Source organism: Amblyomma maculatum, chromosome 10 (genome assembly GCF_055883805.1).
Source record: "Amblyomma maculatum isolate TAMU_Amacu chromosome 10, ASM5588380v1, whole genome shotgun sequence".
In the NCBI taxonomy this organism is placed as follows: domain Eukaryota; kingdom Metazoa; phylum Arthropoda; class Arachnida; order Ixodida; family Ixodidae; genus Amblyomma; species Amblyomma maculatum.
Genome location: NC_139353.1, coordinates 100,207,059 through 100,229,998, shown reverse-complemented (window position 1 = coordinate 100,229,998; position 22,940 = coordinate 100,207,059). Strand labels below are relative to the sequence as shown.

The window sequence follows — 22,940 nt, the reverse complement described above, 5'->3', positions numbered from 1 at the left end:
GGTTTTCATATTCATGCTTTATTACAGCAACCAAACAAATACAGTGATAAAGCACACCAACAAAAAATACACGTCACAGGCAGCTCAAGCAGTAGTTTCTTTAAGCTGGCTATTCATCTTAATGGTCACAGTGCGGATAGAAAAAAGCCCTGCAGTTCCACGAACGTTGCCAGGTAGGAAATTGAAAAGCATAGAAGACAGTGCTGCTTCAATTGAGGCAAACATGACATGACATAAGTAGGCGCATCAACACGGGTCGCAGCTTTTTTGACGACAGATACGCAGACGGTTCGAAGTGCTTGAAAAAAAACCCCGCAAGTCTCGCAGCTGCCATGGTGTCTTCTTCTCCAGGCTGACGTTGTGGTAGCACCCACGCTCACGCTCGGCACCTGGACGTGATGCAACGTGCACGTTATTCACAATTGCGTCGTAAGGAATACTGCATACTCCAAACGCCAATGCGTCATTATTCCTGTCAATGCTAACTGCAGTACATTATATTTCCATTATATCTGAACTATGGTAGTAAATGCTCGCCCCAAGCTCTCAGCGCCTAAGAGTGCGGTTACGTACGCTCGTCCTCATGGCATGCGGGTAGCTATACTTTTCTATGGTTAAGATTGACAAGAATGAAGTGCGTTGAAAGTTACCCTAACGGTCATGCATATGCAGGATAGCAATAGGAAGACAGCCAGTAACTCCTGAGTGAATTCAGTTAAAGCACCCTCAAGGCCGCGCATATACACGTGGCTGAATTTTGATACTACCAGTTGCGAGGGTCAAATTGGCTTCGCGGTGTTGGAAAACTATACAGTGTTGTGCTCAGACTTGTCAGGCAGCACAATTGGTTTTAAATTGGCCTTCCGGTCAGTGGCATGCGCGTGGTTGCTCCTGAGAGCCCGGTATCAAGTTAACTTTGGTGATAGCCGGCTGTATGAAACTCACCATAAATCAGACAAATGGTTGGCCTGGTGGGCCTACTTCGCACAGCTCAGCACTTAAAGTGTGTGCCCTGTAGTGTATTACATAAATATCACCGAAAAAATGAAGCCACGTGCGCACGAACTGGTTACAGAAACAGAAGCCCAAAGAAACAGAAACAGAAGAAACAGCCCAACGAAAGCATTCGGAGCATACCTAGAGCAGACGCCTTGTAGCAGACGACACTGACAAGAGCTCACCTGTGAAAGTCCAGCTGGAAGCGGTGTAGCTTGACACCGACGCCACTGTCCATGCTGTCGCAATGTGCCACGGCGCATCGTTTCTTCACACGCCGCAAGCTCATCTTGAAATAAAGCGCTAAGCGCTTCAAAAGAACAGCGCGAAGCGTGCAAAGACGGAAAAAGACTTCGCACTGGCCGCACGTCGAAGGAAACGACAAAAACCGAGAAAACTGCCGCAGCGGTGCGGCGGGGTGCAAATTTTACAAAACGGTGACAGAGACGCGACGCGCAAGGACGACGAAAACTTCGCAAAAGGGGCATTTCGAGACTGGCGATAAGAAACCGCTTCGTGAGCTCCCGCGGCCACTGTGGCTGGGTGCCGAAACAAGGCCTGCAAAGTCAAGCTGCAAATGCACCGCACACTCATCAACAGGGGGCGTAACAAGAACGTTGCAAAAAATTAAAAATGGGGAGTAGTGTTTTGCTAAAATATTTTACCTATTTTATAAAACGTGGCATTAAAATGTGTATTTCTTTATGTTGTTTTATAGCGTTTTTATTTGTGCTTTTGAATTTCATTATCTAAGTGTTTTGGCCCCCCCAAAGTGGCTGCGCTGCTGTCGCGCTGGACCGTTTTTGGGCCCAGCCTTCGCTACCATTGTATATATACCTTGGGCGCGCGCCGCTTCATCCCTGGCGTGATGTCACATATCACGTGATGCAGCGATGGTGGCGCCGCCGCCGCGTCACGCGCGACGGCGCGAACCGAAGCGTGGAGGCCTCCGCCGGGCGACGGCTGACGGCGCGATATGAGATCCCATCTGCAGCCGGTGTGACGTCATCACGTGACGTCACATCATGTGATCTCACTTCGAGGTCAATGGTGACCACCGCCGGGAGGCGACCGACGGCGCGATATGAGGCCCCATCTGCAGCCGGTGTGACGTCATCACGTGACGTCATGTCACGTGACCCCACTTCAGGGTCAATGGTGGCCACCGCCGGGCGTCGCGCGAAGGCCCGAAACCTACGTTAATATGCTTCGCAAAATAATAGTTCATTCATTAGCATCTCATGGCTCGATGCTGGCAGACGCCTTGGGCTGCGTCAGAAGCTGTATGACCATCTGATCGCGTTTTATTCCAGCCGTTTTTAAAGGATGTGATTGAGGTCACATAAAAAGCTAATGCTTGAGTAGTCCTAACTAAGGACCATTTTAGGTGCTCTTTTCCTGGCCAGAGCTTTTGTTGCAAAATCCAACGCATTCCCCGTCGAAGGTGAGCGAGTTCGGGTAATTTTGTAAATCGTTGAGGTTAAAAATGTCGAGCGTCAAAATATGCGTTTTAGATTTGGATTCAATGGAACGTCATTGCTAACTAGTTCGTTCGTTTTCGCGAAAGTTTAAAAGTGCGAAAAAAGAGACGGCAAAGGGAAAGGAACATTCTTAATTTTTGTACTCGTTCTTTTTCGCATTTGTAACCCCTCATTTCAGAAAGATGGGTTTCTTTAGTGATACATTCACGAAATGGCACTGTGCGCTCATTCAGCGCATCATACTGCGTGTAGTTTGCATGTTTTAGCGCATATAAGATTACAACATAATTTAATTGACAATATACTTCCGCACTAATGGCGTTATGCAACGTCTTTTGCAGAAATATAGCGTCAACAACTTTACATAATCATTTTTTTGTGTTGGCTAATTCGAGTTACAAAATCTTGCGCAAGTTAAAAACAGGTTAGTTTTGATCGTTGACAACTTTTGTTGCAGGAATGAAAAATATCGCCCAAACATCACAAATACAAAAACTTATTCGGTAATTTGTGCAAGTGGTCGTCTTTTGCTTTATATCCTTGTAGTACATATTGCCCACCTTGCACGATCATTTAAGTGCCCAAGTTGCTGAACGTATTCGTGACACTTTAAATAAATATTGCATGTATTAAAAGGCAATCGTTCGGTATATCTGGCTGTTAGAGATCTTCCTTAGCACTTTTATACATTCTCAATCCAACTAGAACATTGAGGTTTCTTAAATCGGAAGCAATGAATTGGCTTGGTTTATGCGGTTTATTGTTCCAGAGTGACTCAGGCTGCGAGAGACGTCGTTGTGGAGGGCTTTAGAAATTTCGACCACCTTGGGTTCTTTGCCCTGCCGGAGTACCCGGGTTCGAACCCGACCTCGGCGGCTGCGTTTCGATGAAGGCGAAACGAAGAGGCGTCCGTGTGCTGTGCGATGTCAGGGAACGTTAAAGATCCCCAGGTGGTCGAAAATACTCTTGAGTCCTCCACTACGACTCCCCTTTCTCTCTTTCCACGTTCACTCCCACCTTCATCCTTTCCCTTAGGGCGCGGTTCAGGTGTCCACAGAGCAAGTGTGACAGATACTGCGCCCTTCCCTTCCTTTGAACCAATTATTATTATTTTTTTGCCAAGATGGCGCCCAGTAAGGACGCATGTGCGCTGTGCTCTCGCCCGTTTTTTGGCAAGCAGCAGTTTTTACGATGTGCCGACTGTGCGAAACGTGTTCACACGAAGTGCGTCACTTGGGCGGATGACGAGCTGTAACTGCTGATTGTTCTCCCCTTATGTGGCTGGTGCAGGTGGGTCACCGCCCCTTGCGGCGGGGGCTAGCCTGCCATCGAATTTTTATCTGTTCTAGGCCGTCATTGCACACGCCAACGCTGGTGGCGGACGACGGCTGTTGTTACGGCGCATCTTTCCTTCCCTCTTAATTTTCTTTCTTATCTATATTCTCTTCTATCTGCACGAGGCAGCGGAGGTGGCTCAGCTACAGAGCCAGTAGCAGGCCCGTGCATTTTCTTTTCCTTCTTCCTAAAGCCACAACAACAACAACAAATCCACCTCTCGGCCATTCGTGCGCAATTTGTGTGCGTCGTCGTCGTATGACGGTGTTAGGCTTAGCGACGGTGGTGCGCCGGCAGCTACGTTCATTTCTCCCGTCGCCCCTCCTGCCCAGCCACCCGACCGGTTTTCCCCCTTCAACCGCGACCGGTGAACATGGCGGTGAGTTTGCCTCGCTGCAGGCTCTCTCCTCGAAGCGCTTGAGGGAATCTTTTCTGAGCGATGAGGTTGCCCAGCTACGAGAGGAGAACGAGCGCCTTCGTGGAGAGACCTCGTGGGCTTTCGTACAACAAGCCGAGGTCATTGCCTCTCTACGTGCCGATGTTCGCGGCCTACGCCAGGAGCTTGTGCGGTGCGCTGCTTCGCAGTGTGAGCGTCCTCTCGTCGAGCGTCTTCTCGTTGTCTCCGTGGGCAATCCTACCCGTGAGGAGCAGCCGTCTGTGGACTACTCCGCCGCTCTTCATCGAGGGATGACTCCCGGCGATATTACCTGTTCATCTTCTGCCTCTGCTGCTCCCCGTGCGGTAAACTCACCCAGTGCTATGAAGAAGCACCGAAGTCAAATCATTACTGGCGCATCGAGATCATCTGTCCTGAACGTTGCCATTTACCAAAAGAAGCGTCCGAAGACTAGTTTCGTCTCTAAACTCAGTCCCGATGCAACATCGGTAGACCTTACCAACCATCTAAAATCAGTGAATATTAGCCCCATTTCCTGCCTGCAGCTGAAAACAAGGTACGACTCATACTCGTCCTTCCGTATTGAAGTTGATGAAGAATCCTACAGTAAGGTTGTTGAGCCTTCGATGTGGCCGATGGGTTGCATATGCAAGGACTTTCGTAGGAAGCTTTACAACGATATGCTTCATCCCTCAGAACGGACGCAAAATTGCAGTGGCCCCTAATTCGGACATCTATTATCAAAACGCCAGAGGTCTTCGGACTAAGGGATATGAATGTTTTTCTAGCGTCTTATCCTGCTCAAGCTCTTCGCCAAGCCGTTCTGCAAGCCTCGAAAATCTCAACTGCTGAAGCAAGTACTGATATATTTCGACCTAATCCCGTCAATAACACCCTCCTTATCAGCACGCCTAACATGCATCATACTGAAGCTTATCACAAAATTAAAGCCCTCCAGTTTAACAATACTACCCTACGACGTTGCCACTCACGTCGCTGATGCCCTGAATTCGTGCAGAGGCATCATCCACGGAATTCCCTCGGACCATTCCGCAGAGGAAATCACTTCTAGTCTTCTTGACTTTGATCGGCACGATACCATCATTATGGGTCGGCGTATGGGCTCTACCGAGTCTGTTCTGATCACATTCCGTGGCATCAGAGTCCCCTTTTACCTACTTTATCAAGGATGTGTAACCCGCTGCGTTCCCTTCAGACGCAAGGTTGAAGCCTGCAACCTTTGTCGCAAGCTCGGCCATCGTCCGGACGCCTGCCCCGGTACAGGCCTTTCGCTGTGCCCGCGATGTGGAGCACATAATCCAGCCATGGACCATGACTGTGAGCCCTCCTGCGCTATTTGTAAAGAAAACCATCAAACTGGCGCTCCGCAATGCAAGCGCCGTTTCAAGACGCGCCCTGTGTTTGCCAGGCCAGACAATGGCCCCGCGTCCAGCGTTCGCAGTAAAGAAGCTAGCGTCCGTGGTCCCTCATCCGGCGTTCGTGGCATAGTGTCTGGCGTTCGAGACCCCGAGTCTGAGGCATCTACGTCGAAAGACAGTGACTCCATAGCTCGCATCAAGGAGACCCAGGAGGCGCTGTCGGCGCGGCAAGCCACACCCGAGAAAGGAGCCGGCCCTGCTAAAAAAGGTGAGTTGTCCGTCCAAGCAGCCTCCGCTACTTCACCCCATCTAAACCCTAACCCTCCCATTCTTCCCATTACACCTCAAGAGGCAGTTAAACAATATATACGTTCCGCCGAATTTCGGTCAGAAGTTGCTAGTATAATCAACACCATAGCTGCCGAACAAATCGGAGCGATGCAGAAACAGCTCATACAAGCCCAGGCACAGCTCATACTATCCATGACCGAGAGGATAGAAGCCACGATTAGCACACGCTTGGACAAACATGAAGCCGGTATCAACAAGCTTTTCGAACTTGTACCCCATCAGGAATTGCCTCGCAAGCAGCGCGTAGTTCAACCCGAAGCCTGCTCTCATTCAGCGTCTGCAGCTCAGCAACATGGCACAGAACAATAGCACGCGAAAACGTCGGCAGCGACGCCAATCCACTGCGCAAACAGAAACAATAATTTGGCAATGGAACTGCCGCAGCATACGCAGAAAACAAGCGCAACTAGCAGCATATATCGCAAAGTCCCCTAATCCCCCGCATGTCATCGCTCTGCAGGAGACGGAAACAAATCGCATTCATATCCGTGGTTATCGGACAGCAGCCCTTACGTCACGTACGGCAATCCTCACACTCGCATCAATGCCGGTGCTAGACCGCACACCGACAAGCTCGCCCGACAGTAAAGACACTCAATATACCGCGATAGAGCTCAGCTCACGCGGGCAAACAAGCAGCCTCACAATTAACATATACAGCAACCCTAAAGATAACGGCAGATCTATTCCGGGAATCCTGGGCTCCTTTCGCACCTCACAACTCCTTGTGGTGGGGGCTTTAATGCACGCCACACGCAATGGGGATACACCTCAGACGCACTCAAAGGTAACCTAATATCTACCGCAATGGCTGATCATAACCTCGGCATGATCACAAACCCCACTGTACCCACTCGCACCGGCACAAGTGTCACTCGTGATACCACGCCGGACCTCACATGGGCCTCACCAAATTTAACTGTTAAATCTCATATGGCGCTACAAGACAGCCTTGGGAGTGACCACTTCCCAGTGTCCACTACTATCGCTTACGATTTCAAGATTTTCAGCCCTCGCACACACCTTCTCACCGACTGGGATACATTGCGCTCATACTTGGCAGCTGACTCTGTCGAAGTCCCTACGGTTACCGACTGGACAGACCGCCTAGTGGAGGCCATCCGGGTGAACAGCAAACGCATTCAAAATACTTCTACTGCACCGCAGGTTGATCCGCACCTGGCTCATCTATGGGAGGCCCGACAGGGACTTCTCAAACGCTGGCGTCACCAGCGACACAATCGTAAATTGAGACTCCGCATAGCCGCTCTCACTCGTGAGGCAGAAGAATACGCCAACGCCTTAGCCCGTGCAAACTGGGCAACCTTTTGTAACGACCTCAAGGGTACATTAAGCACTAAACGCACGTGGGCCCTCCTACGCGCTCTTTTAGATCCAACAACCACTAAAGCACAGACACAAGTAAACGCACAACGTCTGATACAGCTAGAACTCCAAAAAGCACCGACGTAATTGGTCAACTACGGGACAACTATATACCCATATCCCTTCAGTCAGCAGATCCACTAAATCCGCCTCCGCCTAACTCCGAACTTGATGCTGACATCACCTTAAGTGAAGTTCGCCGAGCACTCCTTAAGATTCGCCGCTCCACGGCGCCAGGACCGGACGGCATAACGTACAAGGCATTACTCAATCTGGACGATGTCTCTCTCCAGGAACTCACGGAACTCTTTAATAACCACTGGCACGCTGGGACGCTCCCATCAACCTGGACCCACGCCAGCATGCGATTTATACCCAAACCGGGCAAATCCCTCACTCTTCAAAACCTGCGCCCTATATCCTTAACGAGTTGTGTCGGCAAGCTCTTCGAGCATGTCATTCTCAATCGTCTGCAACCGTTCCTAGAAGCAACAGGCTTTCTCTCCCATGTTCAATTTGGATTCCGCCCAAACCTCTCGGCACAAGACGTACTTCTCGCCCTTAAAGAGTCTCTCTTACACACTAAGCGCCGTACAGCCTCTACGCGCGCCATACTGGCCCTGGATATTCACAAGGCATTCGACACAATAAGCCATGACCATATCCTGACGACATTAGCCACCACGGGCTGCGGCACGCGCATATGGCAGTATGTTGGGGCCTTTCTTCAGGGACGCACGGCACAACTTTACCTTGGGGATATTGCCTCCCAGCCTTTCCCCCTGCCTAACCGCGGAACACCTCAAGGGGCGGTCCTATCACCGCTACTTTTTAACGTGGCCCTAGCGCCATTAGCAAAGGCCCTTGCTGCTATCCCAGAGCTCCACACAGCCTTATATGCAGATGATATAACCCTCTGGACAACAAGCGGATCCCTTGGAACAGCCCAGGATATCTTGCAGTCTGCCATAGACATCACCACCACCTATCTAGAAAACACAAGCCTCCGATGCTCCCCAACTAAATCGGAACTAATGCAGCTTAAACCCTTACCCGGTGATCCCCCCATTGAACTTCACATGTACGGAAACCCAGTGCCCATTGTGTCTCAGATGAAGATTCTCGGCCTTCTCATTAACAACGCACTTGATGCAACCGCCATCCTTCAACTCTTGCAAAGACAGACTAAGCAGGTTGCTGGACTAATCAGGCGTGTGGCTGCGCGCAACCATGGGCGGTCGGAACGCGAAACCCTAAATATGACCAATGCGTTAATCATTAGCCGAATCACATACCACCTCCCATATCATATACTCACTCAGCGCCAAACAGAGCAGGCGGACATCCTAATACGCATGGCCGTAACCTCCGCCCTACGTCTTCCACTGACGGTTAGCACAGAACGTCTGCTGGCCACTGGTACTCACAATACAGTGAACGAATTAATAGAAGCTCAACGCACCAACCAATTAGTCCGCCTGAGTCGCACGGAAACAGGACGATACCTACTGCGACAACTCCGTCTCAATCCATCCATCGCCACCCCAGCAAGTGCTACACCTTTCATGATCTCTCCGGGCACGCAGGATCACATATACCAGAAGCCCCTACCACGCAACATGGGCGCTTGCCTTTATCAGGGAAGACGGAAAGTTAGAGCCAGCTATTACACCAAAAGATACCGCAACCGCTCTGATATCCTCTATATCGACGCGGCAGGGAATTCTAAAGTAGGATTTTTCACTGCAGTCGCTGCCTACGAAGATGGCAGAGTGGGGGCCGCCGCCACTATTCGAACTAATTCGCCTGCAGAAGCGGAAGGAGCCGCCATCGCACTCGCGCTTGCCCATTCAGCCATTGATGAAGCCATTACCGAAATTTGTACAGATTCTCAGGCGGCATACCGCCACTACCTAAACGGCGTGGCGACACCGGCCGCGCATCATATTCTTACCACCGCCACCTCTCTCGACCAAACGGTTAATCTAACGTGGATCCCAGGGCATGCCTCGATCCCCGGTAATCAGCGCGTTCATGCGCTGGCTCGAGAACTCTCTACCCGAGCCCCGGATGATCAGGCACCCAACTCCGCGCAGGAGGCCGCATCGGTCCTTTCTACATACCACCAAATCACCACATTCTACAAACACAAGCGCATGACACTGCCACCACCCCACAGCACCTTGTCAGCCTTATCCAGTGCTACATAGCGACAATTGCAGACGAATTGTTTCATTTCCCCCTACCGTCTCTCATGCCTTCACCTTGGCTTGCCCCCTCACTGCGACACCTGTGGCGAGCCAATATCCTCACTTTTCCACTACCTGTGGGAATGTCCTTCCCCCCAGGCAGTGCCCCCCATCCCCCATCCCACCTTTTCTTCCTGGGAGGCTGCTTTGCGAACAGCTCAACCCGCCGGTCAGAAATGGCTGGTCGATCGGGCTCTATGTGAAGCCAAAGCCCGTGGACTCCTGGACTAGTAGGAGACCATCCTAGAAGACTTTTTTTTTTAATTAAATAAAGTTGTTTCCATCCATCCATCCTGTTGTTATACCGCTGTTGTGGTTACTGAAACCTGGCTGTCAAGAGATATTCCTTCCAATGATTTCTTTCCAAATAATTACTCTGCTTTTCGTAGCGACTGCCCTGAAACTGGTCCCAAATCAAGAGGAGGTTGAGTGCTCATTGCTATTGACAGTTTTGTGAAATGTGTTCGACGTTCCGATCTGGAAACTATTGAAGAATGTGTGTGGCTCGAGCTCACTTTAAATCGGCATGGAAAACATTCAGTTGCAGCTTTCTACATTCCTCCGAATCTTCCTCCTCCAGCCTATGATGATGTTCTGCTCTCAATTGAACATGTTATAACCCGTCATAGCGAACACAACCTTCTTATTTTAGGCGATTTTAATACTCCTGGTATCAACCGGAACTCATTTATTTCTTTTCACAACAATCATTACTTATTAAGTAAGTATAACGCTCTACCTGATTTTATAGTCTGTAACTCTTTGCAGCAACACAATTTCATTGAAAACTGCTGTGGTAATATTCTTGACATCTGTCTATCGAATTTTGAAAGTGTTCGAGTCTCGAGTTCAGACATACCGCTGACTCGCTCTGACAAATTTCACCCTCCGCTTTTAGTTACTACTGCTGTCTCTGCCTCACCTTCTACTAATTCAGATCGGGTGAGGAATTCGCCCCGTTTCGCGTACGCACGTGGTGATTATGTCGGTGTTTGCAATTTCTTCTCTTCCGTCGACTGGTCCCTTTTAAATGACATTAATGATTCAGATCGACAAGTCAGTCGCTTTACAGAAATTGTTCTTGATGGTGTGCGTCGGTACATCCCTTTGCATACTCCTACGCGTAGGAAGTTCCCTTCCTGATTTTCAAGGGAACTAATAACGGCGTAAAAACTCAAGGAACGGGCCCTGTGCAAGATGACATGCATCAACGACTGCTCAAATTTAAGAGGTAGAATCCTTCGAAGACAAGTCGCAACAAAGTGGCTCATTGTTCCAGGTGGACAAAGACGACAATGCCACTTCGTTTGGAAGCTTTCGTCGCTGTAGACGTCTGTTTTTACCATCATGCCAAATTTTCTGCTGGATTGAAATCGTGTGCGCGCTAAATATTTCTAACATTACTTGTTCCACGCATCCCAGTGTCAATCTCCCGTGTGTCTCATGACTTGATTTTTTATTTCATTTATTTCACCTTTTCGCTTCTTTTCGTCTGCCCCTCCAGTCATTTTCTTTTTAGACATGTAAGTATACATCAAAAAATTTCACTCCTGGCCAATCCTTGGCTGATCCCCCTGTGTGGGTATATATCATATGTTATTCGGTAAACAATACCAATAACTTCTCGGCTATAATGACTCATTCGGACACAAGCCCAGCCACTGATTAGGCTACCGTCAGCACTGATGACTGTTGTGTTGTGCACTCTCGTCTCCCCACAGGTAAGCCTGTAGTTGACTCCATTCACCTGCATCCTGACCTCACCGGGCGCCCATACCGGATCCGTGACTGGAAAGATGCTCAGCAGAACGTTGTTAATTTCCAGAACATTAGTTGAGTCAAAACGTTTCAGCTGTCGCATGTATGAACATCAGAGCAATCGATGGAAACGCTAGTCTCAGTTGGAGACTTTCAAGAATGCACCCAGATTCGAAAAGGGCTGTTCGACTTCACTGGCTATTGATACGCTTACATGACAACAAGATACGCGTAGCTTTTAAAGATTATGGGGAAATTCACTCGATTACTTGAAAATAATGGAATGTCGCGGATATAGAGCAAATGAAGATGGTCAGCCGGGATCTGACGTTGAGGTTTGCTGAAGCGGGTAGCGTTGGTGACGTCCCACATTGACGAACAGCGTATTGTGTACAGGTTCTTCTGATCCCTCATCGCCCATCTCTTCGCCTTCGCTGCAACCGTGCGCGTTGGACACATTCGTCGCCACTCGAACACCACATTGCGATGATTGCCGGCAGTCCAAGTACAGAACGGAGGAATGTGGTTACGTACGCCGACAAGCTGCAGCATCGCCTCAGTGCTGAAGATGCGTTACAAGAACACATTACAGATGACACTGAATATTTTAGCAGGACTAGTGACCTCCATGCCGCTGGCGAGGCTGAAACTTCAAGTAGGTTTGGTCTTGGTTTCGTTTTTGCGTTTTAACGTCCCAAATCGACTCAGGCTATGAAAAATGCTGTACTTGAGGACTCCGTAATTTTCGAACACCATAGGTTCTTTAATGTGCACCGACTTCAAGTAGGACTGTACCGGTTATGGAAGGGGGATAAAATGTGTCCAAAAAATAAATGGGAAAGCGCAGCGCCTCAGGCCTTGGAAGGATAGATGGGACGGCCAGCTCCTCGCAAGGAACCGCCTGCTATCCGTATAACACTGCAGATGCCTCCACGAAAACTTCAACCGCGGCGGCCGTTTTTGTGCAGTAGCTTCAAGACCACTGCCCGTTTCCAGTGTCTGATAGACTCTCTACAATTGACGAACTGCTCCAAAAACGCCGTGCACTGTGAGCCTCTGACACGAGTGATGAGGATAACCAAGCACAGAACAAGCACCGCTATCGCAGTCAAAACACGAGGGAAAGTGCCAGATTTCGCGGTCCAGGACGCCTAGCGCGACTTCAGAGGCGCTTTCGCCGTCTGCCTACAGACGCTTATGTGGAACTGTAATTAAAATTATGTGCACTCACTATGGCGCACACCGAAGAGTTGGTATTCGCAAAGCTCAGCTTACGCCGCCTTAGATCTCTCCAAGGCAGACGTAAATCCATCAACATTTGCTCAGTGGACTTAGGCTGTTTAGAAGACGAAGGCTGAGAGTGAGGAATAAGCCAAGAATGGACTACATCTTTTCTGGCAAATTTTAATATCTTTGTGACGCATGCTGTCGGCTTCAGACGCACTTCGGTTTGGACTATAGTCGGTTCACGGCCATGTTTGATACTGAAGACGGCGCAGAGGGGCAAGTAATTAAGCCGAAAACAGACAGGCGCCTACTTCCAGTTGAGATGTATTCCACCAAACCCTGCATGCATCTTAATTATTAAGCATCCAGCCGTATCTCGGAAGCCTATCAGAAGGAAAACGCAAAACAAAAAATTCTTACCCACAATGCTCATACAGATTACTGACGTAAGTCTTCTTATCACTTCGACACGAAGATTGTTTCTCGAAGATTTTATGTTTTAATTTGCACCTTTTTTGCAAGTTAATGTTGGCCATTTTGTTTTCCACGGTCACTTGTTTTCTAATGCAGGACAGCTGCAAGAAAAGAAAAAATTTTGCCTTTTTTCATCGTGACGCACGCGCTTCCCATTCATGCCGGCTTCTCATGTTAGGTTGCTATCAGTTTCCAATTTAAATTGCGTGTCCAATTGTATACTTTGTTATTTTTCCTGCCTGTCTCACGCCAGTAATCTTTATACTTACTTTTGGTGATGATTTTTGTTGTGTGTTTTTTTTTTTCGCTTTCTTGGTACGGATGGGTGCTTATAAACTGCAACCTTTGGTCGATTAGGCCTCAGTTGAAAGCTGGCGCCCATCCTGTTGTTCTTCAGCTCCTTCCTTGTCGCTTTCGTGCCCTCTTCAGTATCAAAGATGACGGCTGCGGACTTATAGGCGGATTTTTTCCTGTTTATTTGTAAAACTCTCTCTTGTTCTGGCCTAACATGTAATATTCACGAAGAGAACTGACTGATATCCTGCGATTCTCTGCTCAATACGAAGCCATATTGACTAATTAATGCTTATGTTTTTAATACTATATAGCAAAGCACGTACGTCAGTTTGACAACTTGCTAATTTATTGAACTCCTAGTGCCGCATTGTGCTAATGGGGGACTTTAACTGCGTGTGCGACTTTATTGGTCGTGTCAGTCCTGACGCACACGCCGAGCAGAGTGATGAAATATTGGTATGTGTCGTAAAAGAATCGGGGCTTGTCGATACAGGGCCGTCAAGCTTGGCTTCTCGTTAATTCACATGCATTCAGGGTCGCCTAGGTTGAGCATCTTGCACATTAACCTCTTGCGGACTGGTATGAGAAACTATACCAGTTTCGTTCTCTGATCATTGTTTCCTGACTGTTAGGCTCGGAAGCAATTATAGTTCGAGAATTAAGTGGGTGCTGCGGAACTTAAACTAAACGCCTCTCAAATATGAAGAATTTGAACGTCGCGTGCGCTCGCAACTGCGCCAAACTTCCAGTGTATTCCAGTATCGAATTGTTAAAAAGGCCCAGAGTTGAGGGACCTACAGCAGGAACTGCAGTGGCACTACCGAAATTTGAAACGCTGTTATGGATAATAATATTTACTAGCTGCTAAGCAAACTTACATGAATCGTAAGGCGCCAAATATGCAATAGTAAACTTCAACTAATAGCATTAGTTCACTATTCACTTAAGTGTCCTGCGCGGTGTCAGTGCAAGTTAAAGAACCACAGCTGGTCAAAATTTTTGGTGTCTCCACTACGACGTCTTTCATAGCCTGAGTAGCGTTGGGAAGTTAAACCACATAAATCAAACATTTTTTTCTGCGCAAAGCTGCCTAATTTTAAACCAGATTTTTTTGTTGCCTGAGGAATCCCTATAACACCTAGTATAAATGTTAGACAATCCAGCGGTTTCTATCGCACCTCCTTCGGGTTTTAGTATATACTCTATAGCATGCTTCTACGTCATTAAAATAAAAATGATGGCATTAACAACGAAAGCAAGGTTTGACGGTGGGATGATCATGACTTCGACCGGCGCAACATCAAATTCTTGAGAATGACGGACAATGAGAGTACAAGAGGACACAGTGGGGCGTGTCCTGTATTTCAACCCGGGACTTCTCGCACCCGGAGCGTGAATCATACCCCTAGATCAACGATCTCTTTTTTCAGCATGATATTTGTTACACTGAAACAATGTCCTAAATAATTAAGAAAAGAACATCAAATCAACACGGTGCGCAATAGGATACGGCAAGTCGACAATACTCTAAACAAGAGGCAATGTATATACAGCACACCGCGAACACTCAGCACCTGTTTGTAACCGTCCAAAGAAATAATGTCTATATTTTAGGGGACTGGAAATGAAATAATATATGTTTTCCCTGTCGTGTTATTTCCTCGGAAATTCAAATTAATTAATCACAAGGCTTCCCTGTTCGTCTGCTATATGTGGCATGCAAATTTAACATGACTAAGCACGACAAAACGCATAACAAGAAGAAGCCAGACAGTATTGTCGAAGTCAGCCTTCCTTTGCCTCAGCAAACAAATCATTTGTCACCCATCCAACACATTCGAGAAGTGTCACTGTCGTGTGATTTTTGCAACTCATTCTCAATCAGGAAACCCTCCGTCACGCAATTACGGCGCGATGTCGTCACTTTTTGCAAGTCAACCTTAATCCTGCGATGCCTCTCTTTCATATGACTCTGATGCAGTGTCATAATTTTTGCAACCCTTCGTCAGTCACCTGACATTTGTCTGTAACGTGAATGCAGCGTGACGTCATCATATTTGGCAAGCTATTTTTAATCTCATCACACTCATTGTTCCTTGAATTCGGTGGGACGCAAACACTTCTTGCAAGGCATGAATCATATGACAGTTATTCGTCGCATGACTCGAGTGAGGTATCACCCCTTAAGTCATCCGGAATGACGTGGCACTATTTTTGATGACTTGGCCTTGACATCACATGATCAGTGCAAAGTTTCATATAACTCACATGTAACTCATTTGCGAAGTTCATTTTTCTTCTTCATGACATCGTAACATCACGTTACTAGCATCATTACATGACTCTTTACAACGTGATATAATTGACTGTCGCGCTATTTGACAGCATTATATTACTAAGGGCGATATATGACTAATAATACGATGTACACCTTCCTCAATGCCGTGACTTTTCGGGACCGCGATGTCTGACTACGCATTCTGCGGACAACTTCCGGCGATAGCTTTTGCTTCTCGTAAGACTTATGATGTTATTGTTTCAATAAATGAAATCAACTCCCGCCATTTAACCTCATAGGTAACTCTCGCAAAGTTGCCATCCCACCACCGAACAGTCAGCATGAACACGCGATAGGAAGGGTAATATAAATTCTATCCAAAGAGAAGTACATTTTTAAGGACCAATTTCATTGGCAAGCACTCAGAGAGGAATTCGCATATTAATCTATCCAAGGTCTGCTTATCTTCCGCTTGTTCCCTGTGGAAACCACCTTTTAAATTTCGAGACGCAGCTCGCCTCCTGACGTCCATAGTCGCTGGTCTAGGGATATGATTCTCGCTTAGGGTGCAATAGGTCCCGGGTTCAATTACCAACCGAAGAGATAAGTCTGACTGGCCGCCAACAGCTAGCTTTGGCGGCAGCGCGACTGCAGTCAACGGCGCAGATCTTGTAGCTAGCAAGGAAGTCACGTGTCACAGCCCCGTAGTCGCGGAGAATTGGAATTGCTTACACCCAGCAAAAAGCACGGGCGGATTGGCCTTGTTGCGCCACCCTGTGTAATTGCTTTGGCAGTCCGAGTTAATCAAAAGGCTTACTCTGTTCCTCCGCTATAAATGGCATGCCGATTTAACATGACTAAACACGACAAAACACTTAGCGCGAAAAAACTAGGCAACAATGTCCCAGTCATCGTATCTTTACCTCCGCCTCCAAAAACATCCCCTCGCACCAATCCAACATGTTCTAGAAGTGTCATTGTCATGTGATCTTTGCAACTCATTCTCAACTCATTGACACTCTGTCTTGTGACTCGTGACTCCAGTGGGGTGTCTTCATTTTTTGCAAGTCCTCCTAAATTATAAATCTCTTGGAAGTGACTCAGGTGCGGTTTAATAAATTTTGCAGGCCATCCTCAATCACTCGACACTTCTGTCTAATGTGAATCCATTGTAACATCATCACATTTTGCAAAATTTCTGAACAACGTAACACTTAATTTTCCGTGACTTCGGTGGCAAGCAATCACTTCATGCAAATCATGCGTAATGAAGTGATTCCATTCCAAGGGATTCCATATGATGCCATTCGTCGCATGACTCGAGTGAGATATCATCACTTGTTAGCAAGTCATCTTGAATCACGTTGCACTCCTTATCATGACTTGGTGCTAACAACACATGATCAGTACAGTTTCATATAACTCACATGATCTTCATTTTCCGCATTTATTTTATTCATGACATACTGTGGCAATAAGGGACTGGTCATAACTGCATTACTTGTTGAAATGTCATAGTACTGACAGTAGTGCTATTTACTTGTCATTATATTACTAAAGGCGATATATATGACTGATAAAACGATGTACACCTTCGTCAATCCCGTGACCTTTCGGGACCCTGACTTCTTGCGACTCATTCTGTGGACAACTTCGGCTATCGCTTTTCCTTCTCGTAAGACATCAGAGACTATTTATTGCTTTATTAAATGAAATCTACGCTTGACATTGGTCATCATAGTTAACTATCACGCAGTTTTCTGCCCCATGAACAGTCAGCATGAATACTTGACAGAGGGCATTACGAGGACACCGATTAAAATATAAATAGTCTTTCTAGCAGTAATTTTAATTGCCAGGCACTCAGAGTGGCACACGAACTCAAACAAAAGTCTACTTATAGTCAGATTCTCGTTCAAATCAACCGCTGTATTTTAAAAAGCAGCTCACTGCTCACCCACACGGCTCGTTGGTCTCGGGGTACAATAAAAAGAAAAAAAGCTCGTTAGTCTAGTGCTATGATTCTCGCTTACGGTGCGAAAGGTGCCGGGTTCATATCTCGGATGAGCCCGATATTTTTTTTTTTTCATCTTGTACCCGACCAACCAACTTCCGACGCTTCCAACCACTTAGTTCCCAGCTATATTTTATCTTAGCCCTCCCGACCTTATATACGACGATTTCCGCTGCGGCTGATCACTAGTTGGTCAGACACTTATTAGTGTGAAGGTTTGATTACTTACCATGTCAAAAAAGTTACTTGACATTACAGAACCCCCTCATGTTTCTTGTTCACAGTAAAAATAGGCCTTAAAAAACACATCTGTGCTTAACTGTGGTCGCGATTTTGTTGCATATGGGCCGACTGAGTGCTTTTTGATATTTTGATCGCATTTTTCATCGGCTTTGTTATAAGATATCCCCGGTATGCTACGTTGATAAATTTCCTGTAGTGAACGATTGCAACGTCATAACTGTGATTATATGCTTTGTTCCAGCTTATGTTGCAAGAGAACTTGAGTCTGTTCGATTCTGGCGGATACTATTGCGGTGCTTTTCAGCCTCCTCTGTACATTTTCTCATGCCGGCGCTCAACATATTGGAGAAGCCAAGAATGCAATGCGGCGACTCGAGATGTACCAGAGTCATGTCGGCAGGAATCGAATAGATACCAGTGCTGCTTTAGAAAATGCGGAACCAGGTATTGAAATCGCTTCGTTGCAATCGGTGAGCGAAGGAATTTCCCAACAAATTGCGCCTGGAATCCAACAAGGGGTCCGTACAGTTCCGAGACTGAAATGATGTTTTTGGCATCGTCAGTTACACAGGTTTTATATACTCCGTGCCCTCTAAGCACCAACATGGCAATGCTGCATGCAATCAAACAATGGGCTACATCTAGTAGGTAAATTGTTGTAACGGTACCGTACAGTTGCGCTCATTGTCAACTTAGCGCAATAGCCAGCCGCGGTGGCTCAGGGGTCTGAGCTCTGACTGCTGAACCAAGGACGCAGGATTGATTCCCGGCTTCGGTGGCCGCTTTTAGATGACTGCAAAAAACCACTCCGCCCGTGTGCTGTGCAGTGTCAGCGCATGTTACAGAACCACAGGTGGCCGAAATTTCCGGTGGGCTTTCATAGCGTGAGCCGCTTTGGGAGGTTAGACCTCCTAAACAAAACCTAAACCACCTATATCAAGAAAAACACGGAAGAAGGCGAACACGGGCACTACTCGTAACTGCTTGCTTAAGAGAGAAACAGCAGGTACAAAGCGTTCTAGAGAAGCCCGCCACTTAAAAGTAATAATAATCTTTGGGGGGAAAACAGTTATTTTAGAAGCACAAAATGGCATTGATTGCGGTCATTATAGCTCACATTAATCATGTTATCTAGGCTAGCCAGTGAGCCAAACTCTAATATATTACTTTATCACCTGCCTGTTATACATTTCTAGTTGCATTAGATATTCGTAGCTGCTTATTAGTAAAACCCTAACCATTACACAATTTGTAAAACGCGAAAAGCGTTTGTGCGTTGCCTCAAAGACTGTTAGAATTTCCAGTCGTTTTTGGAAGTCGCCCACATGCGGAGATGGTGACGCGTGGTCATCTGTGCTATGCCCCAGCTGGAAAAGTAAAGAACCGGAAGCAGAGCCGCCGAGGTGGGATGAAGGTTGTCATAAGCGTGCCAAGAAATGGGTTCACATCTACGGCGCCGAAAATGTTCCGTATATTTTAGTATTGAATTGTGCAAAAGACCCAGATTTGATCGAGCTACAACAAGAACTGCAGTTGCGCTATCACAATTTTAAAACCTGATCTGGATAATAATAATTAATAGCTTCTAAGCCCGTTACAGATCGCAAGATGCCGTATATGCAATAATAAAAACCCAACTTATAACATTACTTGACTATTCACTTATGATCACATATTTGTGTGGGGATGAAATGCCAGGCGTCCGTGTCCTGCGCGGTGTCAGTGCAAGTTGAAAAACCGCAGTTGGTCGACATTTCTTAAGTCTCCACTCTGGCGTCTCTCATACCCCTAAGTCGCTTTGGGAGGTTGAACCACTTAAATCAAACCTATTTGTTGTCTTTTCTGCGCAAAGCCGCCTAATTTTAAAAGATTTTTTTTTAATTTGTCTGAGGAATCCCTAGGAAACATATCCTCAATTCTGGACGCTCCAGCGGTTTCTATCGTACCTCTTTAGGGTTTTATATTTTCTCTAGGATACTTCGGCATCATTAAATTAAAAATGATGATACTAACGGCAAGCAAAGCAATGGTAAACGGTAGGATGATCATGACTTCGGGAGGCTGAAAATGAAATTCTTGAGAATGACGGACAATGCGAGAAAAGGGGAACACAGCGAGGCTCGTCCGGTATTTCAACCCGGGACCTCTCGTACCTGAGAATCATACTCCTGGACCAACGAGACCTTTTTTTTTAGCATGGTATTTGTTACACTGAAACAATATCCTATGTACGTGAACTATGTATAAGTAATTCAGAAAAGAGCATCAAATCAACACTATGTGCAACGGGATACGGCAAGTCAACAAAACTCTAAACAAGAGGCGATATATAGAGCACATCGCGAACTCTCAGAACCTCTTTGTAGCTGTCGAAAGAGCAAATGTCTGCATTTTAAAGGACTGAAAATGAAATAATGTCTCTTTTCTCTGTTGCGCCTCTCCATGTTATTTCCTTGGAGGTTCAAGTTAATTAATCAAAAGGCTTCCCCTGTTCATCTTCTATATGTCACTGGCAGATGATTTAACATAACTAAACACGACAAAACGCTTAACAAGAAGAAGCTAGACAACATTGTCGCAGTCATCCTTCCTTTACCTCAGCCAAAATAATAACTTGTCCCCCATTCAACACATTCAAGAAGTGTCACTTTCGTGTGATTTTTGCAACTCATTCTCAGTCTGGAGACACTCCGTCCCGTGATTCTGATGCGGTGTCATCACTTTTTGCAAGTCACCCTTAATACCGTAACACCTCTTTTAATATTGCTTTGATGTGGTGTCATAATTTTTCAAGCCTCAATCACTTGACACTTGTCTAAACGTGAATTTAGCGTGACTTGATTATATTTTGCAAGCTATTCTTAATCACGTTACTCTTATTGTCCCTTGACTTGAATGGGACGAAACCACTTTTTGCTAGTCATGATGAATCATGTGACAGGTATTCGCTGTATGACTCGGGTGAGATATCGTCACTTCATTGCAAGTCGTCCTGAATTACGCGGCACTACTTATCATGATGTAGCCGTGACATCACATGATTAGTATAAAGTTGCATATAACTCACATGACCCTCATTTACCACCTTCATTTTTCTTCATGATATTTCGTAGCATCAAGTTACTAGCATCATTACATGACTCTTTACAATGTCATATGACTGTCTGTATCGCTTTTTGAGGGCAGTTTATTAGGAAGGGCGATATGTGACTGATAAAACGATGTACATCTTTTTAATTCCGTCAGCTTTCGGGACCGCGACTTCTTGCGACGCCTTCTGCTGACAACGTCCGGCGATGGCTTTTTCTTCTCGTAAGAATTATGATTCTATTGTTTTAATAAATGAAATCAACGCCCGTCATTTAACCTCATAGGTAACTCTCACACAGTTCTCACCCTACTCTCCGAACAGTCAGCATGAACACCCGACAGCAAGCATTAATATAAATTCTATCAAACGATAAGTGCACTTAGTAGCCCCAATTTCTTTCCCAAGCACTCAGAGGGAACTCGCAGGTTAACCCAGCCAAGGTCTGCTTATCGTCCACGTCTGTTTACTGTGGAAACCAGCCCCTAAACTTCCAACTGCAGCTAGTCTCCTTCCAACCCGGCTCGTTGGTCTAGGGGTATGGTTCTCGCTTAGTGTGCGAGATGTCCCGGGTTCAAATCCCGGACGAGCCCGTGTTTTTTTTCTAGCGTTTGTACCCGACTAGCCCATACTTGCAAACATGTCCGCTCGTGTCGTTCCTACTTTTCTTTCAATTGAAATATTTCGCCCTGCATATCGCTCGCTTATACCTATGAAGACCAGCGTAATCATTACCTTAGGCCTGACTGCCTTGTGTAGGACAATTTACCTCTGTGGATTTGTCCGCTGCAGCTGATCTCTCGTTGGTCAGTAGCTTATATAGCTGGAGATATTCATCATCATCATCATTATCATTTATTGAACCCTTAGGGACCCTTTACAGGGCATCAAATGAGGGGGGTTGGGGCAATGTACATAAAGTAATACATGAGAACAGACAAAGATGTTGGAACATCAACAAAAAAAATCTAGTAAAACAGATATATATAAACATACATTGAGAGCAATGAGAACCACGAACCCAATCAGTAGATTACTAAGCATGTCAAAAAAGTTATTTGACGTGTCAGAACCCGCTCTAGCTTCTTGTTAACAATACAAACCAAGCTATGAACGCAGCATCATGTGTGCCTAACTGTGGGCCGGGTGAAGAGTTACCTTTGTTCTCTTCATCGCATCTGGCATCGGCTGTATTATAAGGGATTTCAGGTGCAGCCAAGATTATAAATTTCGTTCGCTTTACATATGACGCAATGATGAGCTGACGCATGGTTATGCAAAAAGAAGAATTGGGCTCGTCCGGGATTTGAACCCAGGACCTCTCGCACCCGAAGCGAGAATCATGCCCCTAGACCAACGAGCTTTTTTTTTCTTTATTGCCGTCAAACACAAAACAAAAATACACATGATAAAAAACGTCACTGCGCTTGAGCTAACGCGTACGTGGCTCAAATCTTTTCAAGTGCACCAACTCATCAAATAGACAATGCCATTGTGGTGGATCCTGCTGAATCTGTAAAGTTTCGCGTATATACACTGCACTTTCAATGAAGTTTTCACATGCAGATCGTGTATCTATATCAGCGTGGCGCACCTGCATTCGTGTTTTCCACAAACTATGAAGGCCAAGAAGCATAAACAAATCATAAGGTGCATCATCGTTCTGCAGTGGTAAGAATCTTATACCGTAAGGAGTTAATGGAAGCTCATTTTTAATTGACCTTTGGAGGACGTCCCATAGAAAGACAGCATCCCAACACTCTAAGAAAACGTGTTCAATTGTTTCCGGTTTTTTGCACGACAGGCAATTTGTTGTCCATGGGACGAAGGTACCTTTTTCATTCAGCCAGGTTTTAACAGGGAGCGTATTAGAGTGAAGTTTGAAAAGGAATGTTTTAGCAGATGGCCTCACGGGCATCTTAACTCTTTTCAAAACGTCCTGCCCTGGGCCTCCACAGTCTAATGCCCGATAAAAAGGCACCGACAG

At 46.4% G+C, this 22,940-nt stretch overlaps 1 non-coding gene across 1 annotated transcript; it reads right to left on the bottom strand.

Annotated features, from left to right (window-relative positions):
- Positions 1-22,244: 22,244 nt before the first annotated feature.
- TRNAP-CGG (transfer RNA proline (anticodon CGG)) lies at positions 22,245-22,316 on the bottom strand. The gene has a single exon. It is a non-coding gene; the product is annotated as a tRNA-Pro (tRNA).
- Positions 22,317-22,940: the final 624 nt, after the last annotated feature.